This window comes from Schistocerca piceifrons, chromosome 1, assembly GCF_021461385.2.
Source record: "Schistocerca piceifrons isolate TAMUIC-IGC-003096 chromosome 1, iqSchPice1.1, whole genome shotgun sequence".
Classification (NCBI taxonomy): Eukaryota; Metazoa; Arthropoda; class Insecta; order Orthoptera; family Acrididae; genus Schistocerca; species Schistocerca piceifrons.
This window is the reverse complement of record NC_060138.1, coordinates 386,409,093-386,427,321: the sequence shown is the minus strand read 5'-3', so window position 1 is coordinate 386,427,321 and position 18,229 is coordinate 386,409,093.

Below are 18,229 nucleotides of genomic sequence, written 5' to 3'. Positions count from 1 at the left end.
AAGTTTCCAAGAAGGATTGTACTTACAGTTTCCACGGGGACTGTGCATATAACTTTCCAAGAAGGCATTGTAATTAAAGCGTACAGAACTTCGGTATTCCGTTAGTTTCATTTTCAGTGAGCAGCCTTCGGCTGCAGCACGCGACGTAAAGGTTCCTGATGTGGGTTAAATCGGCCCATAGGCCGTTGGAGCCTACGACTACGGAGTTCATTTGCTTGCCGTCTCACTACCGAGGAACGTGAATTTTTCGAGAGTATTGCAAAAAAAAAATGGGAATATTGTTTCTCTAAAGATACTTTGAAATAACCACGTAATTTGCGGTATTAATAACGCGTGCGAGATGTCGACAAAATTACTAGTTTCCCTATTTTTACGATGAATATCACCCCAATAATCAGTAGCTGTTAAATAATAAAAGTATCTAATTTCATATACGAAGTTCTCGTGTACGCCTTGTAATTCCTTCCTGGAATAATGGTGCTATTCCATCTGATCTGTGTGATAAAAAAATACCTCGCTGAAAAAAGCCGATATTTGCTACTGAAATTTTTATTTTGTGGAAAATGTATGTGTTCTAAAGCACTATACAAGAATGGATAGCACACGATGCGCCAGACTGTGTATATAATTTTGACGGCGATTTGTTATAGAAACGGATAATTAGTTTTTACCACTCGGCACTACTGTGGCGAACAACAGTAGATGCGTAGTTACGTTGATAAAAATGACAGGCTCTATTGTTCCATACTAGGATTCCTGTGAGTACCAACAGATATTCTTTTCCATCAGCGGTTGCGATATGAGGTGTCCCACAAGCGCGAAATGTATCATTGCCAACAAACAAATAAAAGCAATTTGCAACCAAGACTGTCTCATTTCAAAAGGTCTTCCTAGAAATTTATTTGCAATCCCAAATTTCCCTTTTCCCTTTCTTTTATGAAAATATTAATAGATATAATACACTGAGAATTATTTCTGTTTATTTACAGTAGAAGTAACGAAAAATTAAAAAGTTTCCACAAAGGAAGTCTACCTTACGACTCTCGGATTACCATTCCGCACGCCTCTCGCTAAGACAACCGTTCGCAGGAGTTAACGCTCATATAAATGGCTCATGCTTCGCTTTTCAAAAGCAAGGCCATCTGGAGCTTCCGCTTCTATCACTTTCATTTATATCCAAGTCCTGCATGCACCATAAATTTGGACGAATCATCGATGACGAGTAGGCAGGGTCCACTTGTCAGTTGGTATCTGCCGTCCAGTATTTGACGCTCCTATCTAATGGTGACATACAAATCATCGTAATTTTATTGTATACCATTTTATAGAAGTCTGGGCAGTAAAATATTAAAATTTAAAATTTCGCATTTGAGTTGTATTGACACAACACCACCATAAATAGTTTTTTTTCATGTAGGCAAAGATTCTCCTGATTCTGTGCACTAGGAAAATCTCACAAAACTAATGATCACTGAAGAAGTCAAATTGCTCAATGGGTGCTACAAATCAAGGAAAAATTGCGACTAAACAACTTATGCGTCGAGAGTGACGAAACTTAGCCTGCATATGAAACGTAAAGCACGGCATAAATGCAACTAGAAATAACAGTTGAATATAAAAAACTTATATTTCGACTTCTAGCATCTTTGAAATAGAACTAGGTTGATGTGCCATCATACATCAATACAAAGGATTCGTATTCTAACTTCGAAAATGTTTGAAATACACTGAATGCTTGTACGAGTTCACTATTGTATAAGTAACGTCAATATCGACTTGGATTACATTAAATGGCAGTACAACGCTGTCTTCGTGATATTCCAGTAACTGTGATGTTTGTGAGCGCCATGAGAAGTAAATGAGACTCTTTCGCCAACAAGGAAATAGTACAAACACGTCCTGACCGATCTGATTCACACTAAGAGGGTGTGCAGGGCAGGACTAGAACTTTAACATACGTAGATAGTGTGAGCGTGAGGTTGCCAGTCTCTCATTCTGCGCAACAGATAAATCTGAGATGTACCCTTTACCCTGTGGCACCTGCAAGATGCAATTTCCACCCCCCACACTACTACAGAAGTCAGACAGACGCTCCTAACTTTCGAAAGAGAAATGCCTGAAAAATTTGCAGCAATAAATACCTTCTGTAGTCGTCCGCTGTAAGGAAATGACACAAAAATTCACAAAATTTCTTACGCAACTAGTGGGATACTTGGGTACTGGAGTAGTGCTAGTTAGTGTAAGAAAAACATGAAACTAACGAAAATTATTATATATTTTGCAAAAATTCGGAGAAATCACAATGGCACTTTTAGTTATGAATTGAACAAGTTATATCCTGGTTCTTTTCGGAATGTGAAGTTAACTCTCAAGGATAGGATTCGCTAATGAAATTTCTATACAAAGTTTAAGATTGTTATTGACTTGGCCATGCCTACTCAACTTGAATAATTATCCTTTAGAACGCTAGGTACGGTCGAGGCTGTCGTGTGTGAAATGCAGTGAAGTGTACTGTTGTGGAGGAAATATGGGGCTCGCAAGAGCTGTAGCGCACAATACCGTAAGCTGCGATGACTGCTGTCTGAGTCACTCGCTGCTGACAAATAAGATAACTCTCGTTCTATCTGGATTGACCTTCGCCAATCAAACTCTCCCTACGCCTTGATGAAGTCAAGGACTCCTATTCGCCCCTAGTCTGACTATTGGCGTGGTACACCGGTCAGATAACCAGTCCACCGCGATGCCACTCAAAAATTCGCTCGCAGGCGTTTAACTATAGCTCTGTCCGTTCACTCCGACAATAAGTGTGGCGGCCAACACAGTGAACAACGCTCCTGTGACCGTCATGTCTGGAATGTATGCGTGTACGCCAGCCTCGAGTATTTCAACCACTGTGCGCTTACTTGTTATTTGCATATCGTTTACATGAATTCTTACAACATTGACTTTATCTCATCGAGTATGGGTTCGTGAAGCGTCTTGATGTGCGGAATATGATTGTGAGGGCGGAATATGTAAGCAATGATGGTCAGGAGACCACGACATCTTACAATTGGAAGACAACTAACAATAGCTTTTGAGAAAATAGATTTTGAAAGTTATACGTGTGCTTATTCTGTACGCTTTGTAGGGCCACTAGTGTTGACAGGACGCACAGTCGAGCGAGTAACTAGTTTCATATTCGCGAAGTCTCTGGATCGAATCTCGCTGTCACTGAACAGAGCGAGATGGCTCAGTGATTAGCACACTAGACATGCATTCGGGAGGACGACGATTCAATACTAGGTCCGGCCATCCTGATCTAAGTTTTCCGTGATTTCCCTACATCACTCCAGGCAAATGCCGCGATGGTTCCTTTGAAAGGACATGGCCGATTTTCTTCCCTCTACTTCCCTAGTCCGAACTTATGCTCCGTCTCTAATGACCTCGTTGTCGATGGGACGTTACACGAATTTCCTCTTCCTGGTTGCCTGTAGTTCATTCATGAGTGTCAATTCGTTCTAACAACAGATTTATTATGACCATGAAAAGTATCGATATCCAGTCATTCACTTACAACAGTTGTAAGGCGAATATTTGCATATTCGTGTTTTTTTCGCGTTTTACGACGCATATCCACGCATAGCACCAAATAGTGATGCACGTAACTCACAAAAATAAGTAGTACCGGCAACGAGATTCGACCAGCGATCTCTCGCTTATGAAACTAAGCGCTCACTCGCTCGGCTGTGGACTCGTTACATATTAGCGACCATACAAAGTATTGATTGGCGACTCCATGTTGTCTTGTGCACTACGACCAGATAACAGGTATACTTGAAAAAAAGAGACAGCATTGGTCGTATATTTTTTACTATTGCAAAATCGATTTTCTGTCACTGAGTGACCATCTTCAGTGCTATATTGTATAACTTAAATTGGGCTGCACTGTTGTCACTAAGCTTACGGCAATCACATAGACAGCGATTCTGCGTGGCGTGGATTCGACAAATTCTTGGTATTTTTCCAGAAATATGTGGCACCAGATATTTACGGACAGATCAAGCAAAGCCCGCAAAATTATTGGCCATTGGTTTGTGAGTGCGGAGCTGGCGCCCAATGTCGTCTCAGGTATGTTCCATTGGTTTCAGGCAAGGGAATCTAGTAACCGAGACATCACCGTGAGTTCACTACCATTCACCTCAAACCCCTGTAGCACGATTCTGACCTTCTCGCACGGACAGTTATCCTGCTGGAAGATGCCACCGCAGGTGAGGAAGACATTAAGCATAAAGGAAATTTTGGAAATTTGTGGTAAGTTCTATGGGACCAAACTGCTAAGATCGTCGGTGGCCAAGTTTACACATTACTTAATCTAACTTTAACTTACGCCAAGGGAGGAACTCGAACCTCCGACGGGGGCAACCGTGACAAGGCCCCCCTTGACCACGCGGCTTAAGCATGAAGGGATGCAGTTGTTCTACAGTAACGTAGTGTAATCTAATTTACACTACTGGCCATTAAAATTGCTACACCAAGCAGAAATGCAGATGATAAATGGGTATTCATTGGACAAATATATTATACTGGAACTAACATGCGATTACATTTTCACGCGATTTGGGTGCATAGATCCTGAGAAACCAGTACCCAGAACAACCACCTCTGGCCGTCATAACGGCCTTGATACGCCTGGGCAATGAGTCAAACAGAGCTTGGATGGCGTGTACAGGTACAGCTGTCCATGCAGCTTCAACACGATACCACAGTTCATCAAGAGTAGTGACTGGCCTGTTGTGACGAGCCAGTTGCTCGGCCACCATTGACCAGACGTTTTCAATTGGTGAGAGATCTGGAGAATGGGCTGGACAGGGCAGCAGTCGAACATTCTCTATATCCAGAAACGCCCGTACAGGCCCTGCAACATGGGGTCGTGCATTATCCTATTGAAATGTAGGGTTTCGCAGGGATCGAATGAAGGGTAGAGCCACGGGTCGTAACACATCGGAAATGTAACGTCCACTGTTCAAAGTCCCGTCAATGCGAACAAGAGGTGACCCAGACATGTAACCAATGGCACCCCATACCATAACGCCGGGTGATACGCCAGCATGGCGATGACGAATACACGCTTCCAATGTGCGTTCACCGCAATGTCACCAAACACGGATGCGACCATCATGATGCTGTAAACAGAACTTGGATTCATCCGAAAGAAATGACGTTTTGCCATTCGTGCACCCAGGTTCGTCGTTGAGTACACCATCACAGGCGCTCCTGTCTGTGATGCAGCGTCAAGGGTAACCGCAGCCATGGTCTCCGAGCTGATAGTCCATGCTGCTGCAAACGACGTCGAACTGTTCGTGCAGTTGGTTGTTGTCTTGCAAACGTCCCCATCTGTTGACTCAGGGTCTGAGACGTGGCTGCACGATCGGTTACAGCCATGCGGATAAGATGCCTGTCATCTCGACTGCTAGTGATACGAGGCCGTCGGGATCCAGTACGGCTTTCCGTATTACCCTCCTGAACCCACCGATTCCATGTTCTGCTGACAGTCATTGGATCTCGACCAACGAGGGCAGCAATGTCGCGCTGCGACAAACCGCAATCGCGATAGGCTACAATCCGACCTTTATCAAAGTGGGAAACGTGATGGTACGCAGTTCTCCTCCTTACACGAGGCATCACAACGTTTCACCAGGCAACGCCGGTCAACTGCTGTTTGTGTATATCGGTTGGAAACTTTCCTCGTGTCAGCACGTTATAGATGTCGCCACCGGCGCCAACCTTGTGTGAATGCTTTGAAAAGATAATCATTTTCATATCACAGCATCTTCTTCCTGTTGGTTAAATTTCGCGTCTGTAGCACGTCATCTTCGAGGTGTAGCAATTTTAATGGCCAGTAGTGTATGAACAAACGGCAAACGGACACTGTTTACCGATTTTATTGTTACATATTACAAGAAATTTGCCAAAACTATGTGTTCACAACTAAAAAAAGCTTATTGCATTAGCATGACAGCTAACTGTAGCATTTAGTTGTTTAGCGCTCCAGATTTATGAAGTGAATTACATTTACCACTATTTGAATTTTTTCGGTGCATCGCACATTACTTTATTACCGTTTCGTACCATATGCAGGTGAGTTCTGATACCTGACTGTGTGGTGTTCTCACCAACATCTGAGCTATTTTACAGCAGCAAAATATGAAAGTTTTTGTCTCAAGTCCACCAGTACAGCCAGAAACAGCAGCTACTGATTAACTGCATGAATAAATTCAGGAAAAAAACTAATATTACCTTTCATAAGTACAAAGTACATGGATATATTTAAATGTGTTAGATTAGGGACTTTCAGTCACAGCACTTATATATATATAGGGTGTTACAAAAAGGTACTGCCAAACTTTCAGGAAACATACCTCACACACAAAAGAAAGTATGTTACGTGGACATGCGTCCGGAAACGCTTACTTTCCATGTTAGAGCTCATTTTATTACTTGTCTTCAAATCACATTAATCATGCAATGGAAACACACAGCAACAGAACGCACCAGCGTGACTTCAAACACTTTGTTACAGGTAATGTTCAAAATGTCCTCCGTTAGCGAGGATACATGCATCTTCCCTCCGTCGCATGGAATCCCTGATGCAGCCCTGGAGAATGGCGTATTGTATCACAGCCGTCCACAATACGTGTACGAAGAGTCTCTACATTTGGTACCGGGGTTGCGTAGACAAGAGCTTTCAAATGCCCCCATAAATGAAAGTCAAGAGGGTTGAGGTCAGGAGAGCGTGGAGGCCATGGAATTGGTCCGCCTCTACCAATCCATCGGTCACCGAATCTGTTGTTGAAAAGCGTACGAACACTTCGACTGAAATGTGCAGGAGCTCCATCGTGTATGAACCACATGTTGTGTTGTACTTGTAAAGGCACATGTTCTAGCAGCACAGGTAGAGTATCCCGTATGAAATCATGATAAAGTGCTCCATTGAGCGTAGGTGGACGAACATGGGGCCAATCAAGACATCACCAACAATGCCTGCCCAAACATTCACAGAAAATCTGTGTTGATGACGTGATTGCACAATTGCGTACGGATTCTCGTCAGCCCACACATGTAGATTGTGAAAATTTACAATTTGATCACATTGGAATGAAGCCTCATCCGTAAAGAGAACATTTGCACTGAAATGAGGATTGACACATTGTTGGATGAACCATTCACAGAAGTGTTCCCATGGAGGCCAATCAGCTGCTGATAGTGCCTGCACACGCTGTACATGGTACGGAAACAACTGGTTCTCCCGTAGCACTCTCCATACAGTGACGTGGTCAACGTTACCTCGTACAGCAGCAACTTCTCTGACGCTAACATTAGGGTTTTCGTCAACTGCACGAAGAATTGCCTCGTCCATTGCAGGTGTCCTCGTCGTTCTAGGTGTTCCCCAATCGCGAGTCATAGGCTGGAATGTTCCGTGCTCCCTAAGACACCGATCAATTGCTTCGAACATCTTCCTGTTGGGACACCTTCGTTCTGGAAATCTGTCTCAATACAAACATACCGCGCGACGGGTATTGCTACGTGCTAATCCATACATCAAATGGGCATCTGCCAACTCCGCATTTGTAAACATTGCACTGACTGCAAAACCACGTTCGTGATGAACACTAACCTGTTGATGCTATGTACTGATGTGCTTGATGCTACTACTGTAGAGGAATGAGTCGCATGTCAACACAAGCACCGAAGTCAACATTACCTTCCTTCAATTGGGCCAACTGGCGGTGAATAGAGGAAGTACACTACATACTGACGAAACTAAAATGAGCTCTAACATGGAAATTAAGCGCTTCCGGACACATGTCCACATAACATCTTTTCTTTATTTGTGTGTGAGGAATGTTTCCTGAATGTTTGGCCGTACATTTTTGTAACACCATATATATACACTATTGCTCTTCGCATACAGTAACGTGTAGACAGTATAGTTACTACTGACTAATTCTATGTGGGGGTATATATATGTATAACAAGGTCTTGAAGCCAGACAGACGTATATGACTATACATCCTTTGTGTCCAAAGTCATACTGTATTCAGTCGTAAAGATATGTCTTCCACTGTTCTATTGTCCAATACTGATTCTGAAGTGTGTATACCAACCTGCAATGTCGAGTGCAAATACCAGTTCCATGAACCCTTAAATGTCATAACCCTTCCGCTGATAGAAGGAAAATAACGCCGTAGTCTGGAGAGGGTCGCCGTCTAATTCAGTTCATTCTAAAACGGTAAATATAGATTATTTGTGCGATTCTTATTCTGTGGTTGAATTATAAGGCACGATTCGTGAGTAGAATTGTGAACGCTTGTAAGTCCCAATATTTTACCCGCGCCCAGTCTATCAACAACCCTCATTTGTTCGGTAACAGATATCGTAACATCATTCAACCCCGGTGACAATCTCAGCTGGCTTCTGTCTCACATCAACGCCATACTTCTCAGTTCTACTAAGCTTGTTGTAACAGTTTGTTCACATTTATTGCTTGAGGAGGGCTGGTGTCCTCACAAAAGAAAAAACTTAGCCTTCGAATCAACTTTGGTTTAAAAAAAAATTAAGGTTTTTCCTTATTTGTGGAAGGCTGTCTATTTCGTTGTTATTTGGAGGGTACTGGGATATTTTCGTGAACTACACTATTTATTAGCGTTATCTCGTCTTGCGAGATACACATTTTTTGAGACTTGGTAAATTAATATTTATATTTATATTAACCTTTAAATGGAATTATGTGCCTGACGGCATCTTTATTTCGTTAGATTGGCAATACTGTTTGCGCTACTGGCGGGAATGCCGTGATAGCTTCACAAAACTTATTGCATGTCTGATAGGCAATTATTTCCAAAAGTTACAATTTATTTCTGATTAGAAGAACTAAATGCTAATTGCCTTTTCTTTAGAAATTCTTTTAAGTTGCAAAGTCTGCTATTGTTTCAATACATTACATAGGCGGGTAAAGTGGAGCAGGTTCTATCTACGTCACGAAAAAGAAGACTAACCGAAGTACTGAGAGGCGGATGATACAAATTTTGAAGAAAAAACTTGCTAGGCTCCAGGAAGAAGTAGATCGAGGGGCAATGTATGTAGTGAATTTATTTTATGACTATTCCGGTTGTGATACAACATCTGAAGAATTATAAAGCCCCTGGTGTAGACGGTATATCTGGAGAAATGGGACAGGAAGGTATGGATGTGCTATATTCACTGTGTAAAAGAATGTGGTAAACTGGGGTGAGGCCGGATGACTGGTCAAAGTCTCTCCTCATCGCCTTACACAAGAAAGGGTCTATCAGGAACTGCAACTACCGTACTATTGCCCTCATATCGCACGCAAGTAAAATTTTGCTCTACATACTGAACCAACGTTTGAAGCCGTACATTCAGCCTCATATCCACAGTACAAGCAGGTTTTGTTGAAGGGAAAGGAACTCGTGAACAGATCCTGAACATAAGACAAATAATAGAAAAATTGCGAGAGTTCTGTGTTCCTATTTTAATCTGCTTCCTTGACCATAGGAAAGCCTTTGGCTGTGTTGTCTGGGAAAAGTTGTGGCAGGTGTTTGCAGTGTTCGGTATCCCTACCCACTTGATAGCACTGATCAAAAGTCTATACAATAATCATTTCGCTGTTGTAAAGACAAGTGCTGGCACGTCTGATTCCTTCAGAGTATCAAAAGGTGTGAGGCAGGATTATGTCCTATCCCTACAACTGCACAACGTCTATGCAGAACTTGTTATTAGGAAAGCTCTTGAAGGTTGAGCCAAGGCATCTCAGTTGGTGGGAAAACTATCAACAACCTCCGTTTTGCTGATGACACTGTGCTCTTAGCCAACAGCGAAGATGAACTTGCTGAGCTACTAACAATAAAGGACATAAGTCTAACATATGGATTAGACATCAACTCATGATAACTGATCGAGAAGAACAGAAGCTCACAGTCGATTAAATGAACTGGAAGTTGTGCATTCCTTATCTATCTTGGGTCAACCATCTGCAGCATGGGAAGTTGTGAAGATGAGATAAGAAGACGGATCATGCTAGGGCGAGTGGCTATGAAGAAGCTCAACAAGATCTGGCAGAACAGAGCAATAACAAATACCACAAAGATCCGGCAAGTTGAAACACTCGTTTTCTATTTTATGGTTGCGAAACATGGACACTCAAGGGCAGAGACAAACAGCGCATTGATGCGTTTGAGCTTTGGTGCTGGCGTAGGCTGCTACTCATAAAATGGACCGAAAGAACAACAAATGTGTCCACTATTGAACAACTCGATATCTCCAGACGCCTTTGTTTTCGAGTCACCGAAAAATTCTCCAGTTTTTTGGCCAAATTGTGAGAAGAGATGGAAAAAATCTAGAGAAAATTATCTTGCATGGAAATATCGACGGCACAAGACCAAGAGGGAGATCAGCGAGCAGATCGATAGATCAGATCAAGAATATCTCCGGTCTACCTCTTTAGCAGGCATTAAGAGAAGCTGGCAACCGTCCGGCATGGAGACGCTTGGTTCATTGGCTCACGACGCTCAGCAATGAGCACAACGTCTTATGACGATTATTCCGATTGTGATTGTTTTTTCCTGAAAAAGCAACCTCCAGGTCTCCCTCCGGTGAAGACTGTTGGACGTGTTTACTTATCCCGCGCAGGCGACCATCCATATAACAATATTTCATTTTCATTCATTTAAGAAGGGGAAAAATGGATTTTATTGGTCATCAAAAGAACCAACTAAAGCTAGACCAATACCTTATGATTAGATAATTAGGAAAATCTCGGATGTAACACGATCTGTTACATTTAGGTGACTTCTGAGACAGAAGATATTTGGTATTTGGGTTTGCTTTTGATGAAATCTTAGAAGTAATTGATAAGTAGACAAACAGGACCACTACAGGAAAAGGCTTGAAGTGGATCAGTAAAGGAACATTAAATCTAGCAATCTGTATGAAATAAATATGAACTGCAATCTTTGTCTTTACCAGAACAGTAACACTGCATGTAACAGAATGGTGAGACCTATAATGTTCCAGAAAATGCCCTCACGTTTGAATGGAATAATCAGCTAAAAATACTTGTCAATTTGAAGCCTATCCCTGGCGGTTTTTTCTTTACGCTATTTGTGTGTTCTGTAGTATTCATGAAAGTAATACACACTGGTATCGTTAGCTGACGCAGTTATTTAATGAACTATTATTCAGATCGCTAACTGTACTCATATTAATGTACTTTGCCAGAAAGTAACTTTCTTGTTACTGTGTCTGTCAGCAACATATTTCCTATGAAGTAATAATCATCCTTCCTGTTAAGGGTTAACTGTGGCAGGACGCCTTTTCTACAAACAGTCGTCAATTAACTTAAGGGAGGTCTGTGACCCATGTTAACTTTGTTCTGTGCTTTATATTTCAAAGTTTTGTGTCACTCTGAGGCAATGATTGCAGGCCAGCCCAGCAATTGCCTGAACGTGCTTGAAAGACTGCTTAAAAGATAAGCTGACCGATGTGTCACATGAACAGTCGTTAACTTTCTGTGCAGGTTCGATACAGGCCTGGCTCACCTACCTGTCCTGCAGCTAGTGCACTGCGCGTTAAGCCTCTTGAGCAGGTCTCTAACAAACACTATATTTTAATTTTTGTCTGTGACAGCTGATAACATAGCTTCAGAAATAAATTTGAGTAGTCCCAAATCGCCGTTCTGATCAAGGTTTTTGCTAGGAATTTCCCTTGTTATCAGGCCAGTGCGAGTCCCAAATTTTCTCATTTGCTATTCCCACTGCCAGCCTTCTGGCATGTTTGCAGCCAAACAATGGCTATTTTTTAACCGGACTGACCGCAAACAGCCCATACTGTTTCTTGGAATAGAGAATGAAAATAAAATCACACGGTGTTCTTAGGTGGGTGTAGTCTGTGTAGTCATTAATAGTCACCACCGAGTAGATATTACCTACGCAAAGCATAGACAAAATTCATGAAGGTGCTAGGAAGGCTCAAACCTACATCCCTTACTTATCAGCAACAATCGTTAGGAATCATTGCCTTAACACGTGGGCAGCCAAGAATTCCGCTCGCGATTTGTGGCCTGGCACGGATGACAGCACTCAGCCTGGCTGCGCACTTCACTGACCAACACGAAATGCTGAGCAGGTGGATGGAGAAGTGGTGGGAGAAACTGCAAACGTGCCGTATGTACCGGGTGATCAAAAAGTAAGTATAAATTTGAAAACTGAATAAATCACGGAATAATGTAGATAGAGAGGTACAAATTGACACACATGCTTGGAATGACATGGGGTTTAATTACAAACAAAAAAATACAAAAGTTCAAAAACTGTCCGACAGATGGCGCTTCGTCTGATCAGAATAGCAATAATTAGCATAACAAAGTAAGACAAAGCAAAGATGATGTTCTTTACAGGAAATGCTCAATATGTCCACCATCAATCCTCAATAATAGCTGTAGTCAAGGAATAATGTTGTGAACAGCACTGTAAAGCATGTCCGGAGTTAAGGTGAGGCATTGGCGTCGGATATTGTCTTTCAGCATCCCTAGAGATGTCGATCGATCACGATACACTTGCGACTTCAGATAACCCCAAAGCTAATAATCGCACGGACTGAGGTCTGGGGACCTGGGAGGCCAAGCATGACGAAAGTGGCGGCTAAGCACACGATCATCACCAAACGACGCGCGCAAGAAATCTTTCACGCGTCTAGCAATTCGGGGTGGAGCGCTATCCTGCATAAACATCGTAAGTTCCAGCAGGTGTTTAGCAGCCAGGCTAGGGATGATGCGATTCTGTAACATATTGGCGTACCTCTCACCCGTCACCGTAGCAGTTACAAAACCAGAATCACGCATTTCCTGGAAGAAAAAAGGCCCGATAATGGTAGATGTGGTAGATCCAACCCATACCGTGACTTTCTCGTCGTGCAATGGAGTTTCCACTACAGTTCTAGGATTTTCGGTAGCCCAAATTCTGCAGTTGTGGGCGTTGACAGACTCTTGGAGCGTGAAATGGGCTTCGTCGGTCCACAACATGTTACTCAACCAATCGTCATCTTAAGCCATCTTCTGAAACGGCCACACCGCAAATGCCCTCCGCTTCACTAAATCACCAGGTAACAGTTCATGATGCCGATGGATTTTGTACGGATAGCATCGGAGGGTACGCCTAAGTGCCAACCAAACAGTAGTGTATGGAATGCCGGTGCGCCGTGCGACTGCACGAGCGCTGACTTCCCCGTGCATAGACGCACCCACTACAGTCTCCATATCTTCCTAAACTGTCTCAGCAGCATTACGCCTTGTGCTCGGTCGGCCACTACGGGGTCTATCGTCTAAACAACCCGTGGCTTCGAACTTCGAAATCATTCTCGCTACAGCTGCATTTGTCAACGGACCTTTACCCGTTCGAGTCCCCTTCCTATGGCGATAGGATCGCAACGCTGAACTAGCACATTCCCCATTCTGATAATACGGCTTTTAGTGAAGCGCCTTTTCAGGTAAGGTCAACATGCTGCGACTGCTGGCGCATCTGATTCTCTCTCTCATTACAGCTCCTTTTAGACACGATTGTCATGCGCAGTCACTGACGTTTTGCCATCCAGCTCCATCTGTCGGACATTTGGTGAACTTTGTTTTTTTTTTTGCTCTAATAAAACCCCATGTCATTCCAAGCATGTGCGTCAATTTTTACCTCTCTATCTACATTATTCCGTGGTTTATTAAGTTTTCAAATTTATACTGACTTTTTGATCACCCGGTACATGGGAATACCGTCACACTGCATAAAATTTTATGTCTGGATGGAATAGATCACAAATCAAACATGTTTTCAGTATTTATTTTTTATGCATTGAAGATTTAATATAATTTTTGTCTGTTACAGACTGTCAGCATACATACCCGCAGCCGATTCCAGATTTTTGCACTATGGTTGCCTTGTAATCGTGACGTAGTTTCATAGTCGAAAAAAGGTCTAACATTTGATTGGAATATTGTAGCGTCTTTTCACCTTCATAACAAATGTGGAAACCAGAGGTAAACAATGTAGATATCCTGGACAGTTCTGACGCAGAAGGATTTATCTTTAAAATGGCAATTAATCTGCATATCAGTTACATCTACAAATGCCCAGAGGAGCTATCAACTGAATCGGGAAACTCAAGAAAACATGTAAGATTTGCTGTGTCCTCAAAACATCTGGAAAACAATCCTTTCAATTCCTTCAGGGCCACAATGAATTTTCAAACCTTGCGTTTCCTTTAACGCCAGTGAGCTTACGGAACCGGACTGTCATAATATGTTGCTTCAACAATGTTCCCTTTTCAAATGTATCCGCATCAAATCAGAAATAAATTGTTCTCATCTTGCATTGTCTTGCTGTGGGTGGTGGTCAACAAAAACCGCAATCCAATCTGAATGTTCTAATTTGCGTTCCTGCACCATTCTTCTTTAAAGTGGGTTTTAAATCTGTAAATCTTCCCACACACCCCAACCTCCCTTGACTTAACCAACACACTTTGCAGTGTGTGTGCGTGTGTGTGTGTGTGTGTGTGTGTGTGTAAGTAAGTAATTATTCTTTCGTCAAAAAAATGTTACAGCTGATAGCGGAATAACGCATGTGTCTTCAGAAATTTCTTCACGTGCTCTGTGCCTGAAAATTCTGCACAAAGTTCTTTTCGTACAGAACAATCTCACCTGTCGATCGTAATTTTTGCTCTTTGATCCTCAACTAAAATTCTTCATGGAAGTTAGTATAATGTTTCATACTAAATTTTCAGTGCCCATCATTTATGCGACTGACTAATAGATGCTGAAAATTCTCATCCCTCTTCTGTCGATTCCATTAATTTTTAAAGGCTTGTGACGATAGACTGCGTCTTTTTGTGTAAACAGCCTCTGGCACTAAACGTCCTTGTTGTTGTTGTGGGCTTCAGTCCTGACACTGGTTTGACGCAGCTCTCCATGCTACTCTATCCAGTGCAAGCTCCTTCATCTCCCAGTGCCTACTGCGGCCTATATCCTTCTGAATCTGCTTAGTGTATTCATCTCTGTCTCCCTCTACGATTTTTACCCTCCACGCTGCTCTCCAATACTAAACTGGTGATCCATTGATGCCTCAGAACATGTCCTACCAACCGATCCCTTCTTCTGGTCAAGTTGTGCCACAAACTCCTCTTCTCCCCAATTCTATTCAATACCTCCTCATTAGTTATGTGATCTACCCATCTAATCTTCAGCATTCTTCTGTAGCACCACATTTCGAGAACTTCCATTCTCTTCTTGTCCAAACTATTTATCGTCCATGTTTCACTTCCATACATGGCTACACTCCATACAAATACTTTCAGAAACGACTTCCTGACATTTAAATCTATACTCTATGTTAACAATTTTTTTTTCTTCAGATACGCTTTTCTTGCCATTGCCAGTCTACATTTTATATCCTCTCTACTTCGACCATTGTAAGTAGGCAGTTTAGGTTCTTATATTGGCAACGCCACCGCCACGTAGCGCTCTGTATGAAAATCACTGGCTGTGCTGTGTGCAGTCTGTGGCTGGGTGGCATTGTTGGAATTTGCTATTGTAGTGTTGGGCAGTTGGCTGTTAACAGCGCGTAGCGTTGCGCAGTTGGAGGTGAGCCACCAGCAGTATTTATATATATATAATGACTTTTGAACACTATTAAGGTAAATACATTGTTTGTTCTCTATCAAAATCTTTCTTTTGCTAACTATGCCTATCAGTAGTTAGTGCCTTCAGTAGTTTGAAACTTTTATTTAGCTGGCAGTAGTGGCGCTCGCTGTATTGCAGTAGTTCGAGTAACGATTTTTGTGAGGTAAGTGATTTGTGAAACGTATAGGTTAATTTTGTCAGGGCCATTCTCTTGTAGGGATTATTGAAAGTCAGATTGCGTTGCGCTAAAAAAATATTGTGTGTCAGTTTAAGCACAGTCATGTATAATTTTTCTAAGAGGACGTTTCATATGTCGACCCTTAGCCGAGGATACCTCACTGGAATCTTCTGATTTTTTCTTGTAGTTTGTGTAATTAGTGTAGCTATTGTTTATTGCTAGCGCGAAATTGTAGAGAGAATCTTCTTTGTAGTTGTAGTTTTTCATTGTTGTACAGTAAAACAGGTGTGGCATGCATGCAGATTTGCACCAAGTATTTCGCAGCTGCGCTTGCAATTAACTAGATATTATTTTCAGTGCTATGCTAAGATTTTTTCTTATTTTGCTCTTCAAATTGTGCTTTTCCGTGTTATCGTGTGAAACATTGTGACAATAATGGCGTGTGAAAAACGTAATACTAGGCTCCAAACTAAACTAAGAAATGACAGGGAAGACGAAAGCAGTGTGTTAGCGCCACCGTGTAATGAATTAACTAATGTTCAAAGTAGTAATTTGGTAATTGTGCATAGGGAAATGGAGCGGGCTGCAAATAATGGTGTAGACAGTGAAACAATTAGTGAATAGGGAAGCATTATCGATCGATCGGTCGGCAACAGCTCGCATCAGGAAACCGAAATGACAGGACACGATCTTGCAAATACTGTAGATTCAGGTTTTGCGTCCTCACCGTTTTCTCAAATAAGTCAAGACACAGTTTCTGCTTTTCAAAATGCAAATATTGCCGGTTCAAATGCACTGCCGAATAGCACTGAGGAACATGTTTCAGACACCAGTGCATTGTTATTACAGTTAATGCAACAAATGGGACAAAGGCTACAAAACTTAGACACAACGCTTGAACAAAATCAGAAACAAATGGGACAAAATCTTCAAACGTTAGACACGATGGAACAAAATCAGAGACAAACACAGCAACAGCTTCAAAAGTTAGACTTGTGGGTGTTGGAGAAAACAATTCCTTTATTCCCACATACATTTAGCAATAACTTAACACTACACACATAAATGAATTGTGTAGACATGAACAGCACGGAATAACTAACAAAAGCCAAGTCAAAGAATAACTATATCACTGCACGTAAATTAACACTTCACGGAATGTTTATGAAGCACTGTACACTTGTAGGGATCGATTGTCAGAAATAGGTCACTACATGACTCCCCCCTTTAATGCTAACGATACCGCAGATTAAATTTGACATGCCGTCCAGCTCTTGTAAACTACTTCTTTCTTGAAACCGGGCGGTGCGTCACGTGTGTCAGTGGTTGTGTCAGGGAGTGGTGTAGTAGTCCTCGACGTCGGTCTTGGTGTTGCAGTGACTGGTGTTCGCTGAGCGTTGTGGTGTTCATGGGGTACAGGAACACATCTTGTAGCTTCTCCTGTCTTCTCTGGTTTGTGTACAGTGGTAGCTGTGGTGTCTGTTGCGTCCAGGAAATGCAGGCTTGATACGGTCCACTGCAACTGTGGTGGGTGTACCATTAACCATTACGCGGAAAGTATTGGTATCCCTACTGACTACCAGATATGGTCCGTCATATGGTGGCTGCAGTGGTTTACGCACAGTATCATTGCGCGCACTTGTCTAGCTCCGCAAAAACGAACGAGTGTCTTCCAAGCTGGTTTCTGGGCATTGTTGGTCTCAATTGGCGTATATGCTCTCTTAATCTTGTGGCGAATTCTGAGGCTGTAATTGTATCATCTGGCATGCTGTGCAGAAATTCTCCAGGTAGGCGTAACGTTTGTCCAGACACCAGTTCTGCTACTGTTGCTTTCAGATCACTTTTGAATGACGTTCGTAGACCCAAAAGTACGATAGGTAGTGTCTCTGTCCAATTCGGTGTTGCGTGACATCTCAGTGCTGCCTTTAACTGTCGATGAAGACGCTCAACCTTGCCATTTGATGCGGGGTGGTATGCCGTGGTGCGTATGCGTTTCATACCTAATAAAGTAGCCAATGCTTTGAAAACGAAGGCTTCAAATTGCCGTCCTTGATCAGTTGTAATTCTCAGTGGAACTCCAAACCGGACAATCCAACCACGAAAAAATGTTTGAGCTATAGTTTCTGCAGTGATGTCCTTCATTGGAAATGCCTCAGGCCACCTAGTAAATCTGTCAAACACCGTGAGGCAATAATTGTAGCCTTCCGATGTCGAGAGTGGGCCGATGATGTCAACATGCACATGGTCAAAACGCTGATTTGGTGGAAGAAATGTGCCTAATGGTGGCCTGACGTGCTGTGTGATTTTATTCCTCTGGCACGCCAAGCATTGCT